This window comes from Leucopleurus acutus, assembly GCF_964270905.1.
Source record: "Leucopleurus acutus genome assembly, chromosome: 2".
NCBI lineage: Eukaryota > Metazoa > Chordata > Mammalia > Artiodactyla > Delphinidae > Leucopleurus > Leucopleurus acutus.
In genome coordinates this window covers 191,275,113-191,281,164 of record NC_139143.1, presented here as the reverse complement: position 1 = coordinate 191,281,164, position 6,052 = coordinate 191,275,113, and positions in this window count along the sequence as shown.

The following is a 6,052-nucleotide window of genomic DNA, read 5'->3' as shown; positions in this document are numbered from 1 at the left end:
TGACAACGGGTGTGTTATCACTTCTAGTCCCTCCGGGTCTGAGCCCGTCTTCCCTGGGCGGTGCGCTCCCGGGAGGGGGTCTCTGACGGCTGAGCTCCTTTGGGAGGATGTGTTTAGGCAGAAGGGGAGTTCAGACAAACCTCTCCCCGCGTTTACACAGCTCAGAATAGTCAGTATACCGAGGTGGTACATTTCGGGGTGGCATGATCTGAACTCCTAGTCATATTTCGGGGTGGCATCGTCTTCTACCCTTCAAAAACCTAACCAAGCTCCTCTTCGTAATTTCCCATCCGCTGGCTCCCTCTCCCTGCCCTGTGGCTATAACCCCCCAGCCGCCCTGTATTCAGAGTTGAGTTCACTGTCCCCTGCTGCAATCTTGCATTAAGTCTTCCTTGCTGGTTTTTAACAAGCATACAGAGCACTTTTCTTTTTTTTCTTTCTTTCTTTTAGAGGTTAGTGATTTGTGTATTGGAGTCACCAGGAAGTTACAAGTGACTGATGCCCCAGTCCCTGGTCCAGAGATTCGGGCCGAACGGGCTGGGCTGCAGCACGGGCATGGGGGTGTTACAAGCTCCCCGCGTGTTCTGTCGGGTACGCAAGGTTGAGAGACTGCTAGGGATCCGATCGTTTCCATGTGTTAGGACGCACTAATCAGGGCTGTTTGGAGGAGGAGGGTGGGAGGAATAGTGCTGAGGTCAGCTGTCCTGTTCTCTGCCCCTGTACTCCTCACCCCAGCAGGGTTTTCAGTTTTATTTTGTTTTGAAATGCCTGAACATTGTATTGAAGGGTGATGTACATCCAGAAAAGTGTGCACATAGCATAAGTGAATTTTGTCCAGACTGAGCACATCCGTGTAGCCATCACGCAGAACAAGAAACCAGTGGTCACCAGTCGCCCCGGACCCCCCTTGTGCCCTGATATTGTAGTTTGGCCGGTTTTTGCACTTCGTGTGTAAGGTGCAGGGCCGGCCCTTGGTGCCTGGCCTCTCGCCCCATGTCATGCCTCTGGGAGTCATTGTGTGTGGGAGGTACTTGCGGGTTGTTCGCCATCTGGCATTATAAGTGCGTTGTGACTGTACCATGTTTATTTCTAGCAGGGTCTTTGTGCTGCCCTGACTTTGCCCCCGTCAGCGCCAATGACCCCACACAGGAAACACAGATTTTTGTCTCGGTTGCTGTTGTGACCAATTCCATCTGTGAAGGGAAGGCAGTGACTGTCCCCAGGCAAGGCCGGGAGAGGTGAGAATGGGGCCCTAGGACCTCTTCCACCTGTGCCTTCTGAGCCAGCTTCCGCTGCCCTCTGCGCGCTGCTGGGTCTCCTCAGTGATTTCTTGGAAGGCTGTACACACATGCATGGTATCAGTGGCTTTCGGTTCCTGGGACCTGGGTGTTGTGTTGCTTGCTTAGTTTCTCGTGGTAGGTTTCTGGGCCGCTGTCCAGCAGCTCATGCTAACACACATCATCTTGACAGGCTATGAGAGTAGTAATAGTTTTACAGTAGCCAACCCTGGAAACAACCAATGACCGTCAACAGAAGAATGGATAAATAAGTTGTGAGACGTTTCTTCACGTGCATGACCACGTGGAGACCGTGTCTGAGCTGCACGCAGCAGCACGAATGACGGACGGTCAGGGTCGTGATGGGGAGGGAGGAAAGCAACTCACACCGGGATACACGCGGTATGATGCCACGTGCACAGCTTAAAGATATGTCAAACTCAAGATTCTTTTGTCTAGGGATACATGCCTGTGCGGTGTCTGTGAAGACAGCCGAGGTTGGTACTGCAGACAGTGCGGCCAGACCCCAGGGCCACCACCGTCTCTTCTTGGCCGGCCTGCAGGGTGCAGCCGGTGCATCCAGACCCCCTCTCCATCCCCTTCCGTGCTCCAGTCTCAGTCCCCATTGCTGTCCCCGCCCTGGTCCCGGACCATGTCTCCACCGGGCTGAGGCTGGGAGCTGGAGGCCCTGGACACCTGGCAGTGCTTGCCCTCCTGCCACTGTCCCAGCCTCCCGGGTAATTTGACTTAGGATCCCTGAATTTGGTAAACAGCATTCCCAAGCGTTGTCTCCTTACCCCGTGTGGGGAGAGAGATCTCCATCTAGAACCGTAGCAGTGGTTCCAGCAGTGCCTCCCACCTTCAGCAGGACACTGCTCCCGTCCATTGCCAGGACTGGTCCCGGGACACCAGGAGGCACCGAGAAGGGGAGGCCAGGTGACCGGTGTGGAGGCGGCGCTAGGACACTCCTGGGGAGTCCTCAACCTTCAGGACGAGGGCCATGAAAGGGGGCTTTAGGGATGAGCTAGGCCCCGGGACGCCTGCTCACGAGGGCACCCACCCTGCTGCTCAGTCTGACCTCACTCTCTTCCCCGCTCTCCCTGCTGGGACATCTCTTGATGGGGAGGGGCCGCACGCCTCCCCTGCACTTCAGAGCTCAGAGACTGGGGGTGGGGAGGGGGGTGGTGGCGCCCTTCCTCCTGCGGCTGGCTCCTCCCCCCCCCACACTGGGAGGCACCCCTGGGGACCTCAGAGGCCAGAAGGAAGCTCGGGGAGATTTTGAGGCCAGCCGGGCAGGTGGCGGCGCCACACCTTCCGTCTCCCCCCACCCCTGCAGGCTCATCACCTTCCCCGCCTGAGATGAAGGGGTGGAGGCTGCCTGCGGGGAACTGCTCTGTGCTTGGGCGCAGGCTCGCAGAGGGCGTGTGCTGGGAACCAGGCTCAGCACCTCCCCCTCAGCTCCATTCCGGGGTGTGGGGGGAAACCGAGGCAGAGACAAGCAGATCTTGCCTCCAGTACCCCGAACCTGCTCCCGGCAACCCTCACCGCAGGGTGGACAGAGGCGCAGAGCACAGGGTTCACATCTGGGCATGCTGCCTTCCGGTGGTGAGGGTTTGGGCTCTGACCCAGTTTCCCTGCCCGCAGTGGAGGGTGGGACCAGCTGCCCTGCAGGTCCTCTGACCCTTCCAGAACACGCACGTGGGGGCGTGGGGCGCTCCACTGAATTGCTCCCGTCCGCCCTGCGGCAGCGGCTCCGGGGGTCACCGCCCCAAACCCCGACCCCAGATCCGGGAGGCTCAGCTCCTGCCCAGGTCTTTCCTGCCCCTGGTGGCAGCAGGCTGGGCGGAGACCCCAGCGCTCCGAGGATTCGGGGCACACGCTGCTCCAGCAGGCTCTTGTTTTTTTAGCACTGGGCTCGTTTTTAAGAGCAAACAAGCAATGGCACTAACGAACACCTAGTTGAAAGTAGCGCACTGAAATCTCTCGGGGTGTCTGACACTAGCAGGTGGAATCACTCTCTTCCCTTTGGACAGCGAGCTCTTTCCTCCCACGTTCTCCAGAGCACACACTCACGCACACACCCCACCTACCAAAGTAAGATAAGTAATTTTGCTGTTTAAACTGTAATGCTAAGTTTTAAGTTTATATATGTGTGTGTGTGTGTGTATATATATATATATATATATATATATATAAAGGAAAAAACTATAACTTCAAAATGGAAACTTATAAAACCATCAAAGGTAATAAAAACTTAAAACCACTCTACAAATCAACAGAGAAAATACTGTATTTTTACTTATTTGAAAAGCAAAATAGCTTTGTTGGCTGGTAAAAATGCCCTCTTTCAAAAGGGATAAAAAACACAGGAAGAGACTATAAAGTATAAACCTCTGATGGGCACAATTGGAGCATTTATAAAATATTCTCATTTTATTCCATGGGATAAAATTGGTAAAGAACTTTCTCTAATTTATATGTAGCTTAAAATCGTTTAGCTTCTTCAGGAGTAAACCCACAAATAACTTATTTTAGGAACCACACTCTCTCCTGGCAACCTAATACCCACTGCCCCTCTCTAAGCAAATCTCAGCAACTCCCTGGCATTTCAGGGCTGAGCTACACCTGCATGTTTATGAAAGGAAATGTAACTTACCGACTGCTTTTTAATTATAATTTTAAAATGAAAGTGACAAGACATTTAGTAATCTTTTTATTATATTCATATAGTCGGTGAATTAACGCCTAAGCCCTCAAACAACAACAAAAATATATTACTTAGATATTTTACAAGTTTGGTGCGTGAAATAAAGACAAATAGAAAACCATGTCAAAACATTAAAAAGTTGCAAATTTTCATTAAAAGTGTTTACGCTTGTACTCTAATGCCAAATTTATAGATACAATTCTTTTAAATTAGAATATTTTGAAATATGAAAATAATAGAAATAAATATTGTTAAGTATCCACAACATATTCAAGAGTGAAATTTCAGTTAAGTACTGTTCCGAGTTCAGATGTTTATGAATGGCCGAGGGAGCTGATAGTTCCTTTTTAGTTTTCTATCCTTTATTCTTGGGCCCTTAGTAGTATATATATAACTCTGTAAAGATTTTAATAGCCACTGATCACTGCCAGGAATCATCGGAATAGAAACACATGATTCTTCTGTAACCAGCAAGACTGATCTGTTTTAAATGCACTCAATTTTGTCAATCACTAAAAATTAAGTAATTTTACAAAAATCTTCTTTATGTTACAATACATAGAAAACATTAACTGTATAGTTCTTAAAAGTTTTGATTGGAGAGAAAAGAATCATTTCTTGGTTAACTTTTCTCATTGTTCGTTTAAAGAAGTGTTCTACCTGTACTTCACTCTCATGGGTGAGAGACCATGGCAACATCTTTTTGAAACCAGGAAGGCTCATTTTATAATTATCTTGGCATCTGTACTCTGCTCTCTCTAGTAAAGTTTTATGTTATTTCTCCCCCCATATTTTTACGTTTTTTTATAGAGTATATTTTTGAAGGTAATTCTCTTGGTCACTCTTATTCCGGCTCAGTATTTTGAGTCAACCGTATGGGAAAGCATTAGCCTACCAAAAATGGAAATTGATCGACTAGTACAAATTCACGGTCACTAACATACCCAGGGAGCACATCGCTCAAATAACTATTAGTTTTTAAATATATATTTTGTTATTTTACATGGTTGGGAATTAAAAATATTCTTACACTAACGGTGTAGTACAAGTTTCGTCATCCTGGAAGCCTGCCTGGATCATGCTCAGGAGGAAAGCACACCCTGGGCACGGGGCCGGGTGGGGCAGGGAGGGCCATCTTCTTTCGGTCTCTAGTGGGCTGGGCACCTGGGGAGCACAGGCGTGGATGAGAAGGCAGCCTTTCCAAGCACGTTCTGGACAGACACTGGCTCCCCCACAGCTACCTGGCTCTGAAGCCAGGTGAGCCACTGCCATGGGCCGGGAAGGTTGGTTGGCGGCTGGTCAGGAGACTGGATTCTGAGGTTTGGTTTCATCATTTTAAGTGGTTTTTGGTGTTGAAAGTATCATACAAAGTGTTTGAGAAAAGTGAACATACAGTTGCAATTCCCACGCGGATCCGAGCGGGACAGGATGACGGGCTGAGCAGAGGCTCGGAGGCTCCTCTGAATGTTACACAGAGTGGGAGTCGCTCTGCCTGCCCCAGGGGTTTAGGAAAGGGCTATTTTGACCGACACACCTGCTCAGGTGAGCGCAGGATCATCGGGGAACGTCATCTCCTATTTTTCTAGGGCTTCATGCGTGTAAAGAACTTGAAGCCCCCCGAGGAAGGGCCTGACGTGGAGCCGCCAGCATTAACCTCCACTCCACCTGGTGTGGGCGCCGATGTGGGGGTCAGGTGGGCTGCGCTCCGAGCGTCTGGCAGGCGAGAGCCGAGGGGGCCGGGCCGGGACCTTAATTTCTTGACCTCGACCTTACCTTCTTGACCTCGACCTTACTTCTTGCTGCCGTGGACATGCGGGCTTTGCAGGCCGACAGCCCCCCTACCCTGGGGAGGAGGGGCACAGGGGGACTGGCCCCCCCATCCCATCCCATCCCATCCCATCCCCCGGCCTGGCGAGCCCTGCAGACCTTCCACCACGGCTGACAGAGACCCACATGCAAGAGGTTTAGAGTGAGGGCTTTATGGAAATTGCTCCAAGCAGCTGCGCAGAGGTGCTGCGCTGGGCCTGTCCCTCCGCATGGGCCGCTCGGCGCTGCTCCTCCAGCAGGA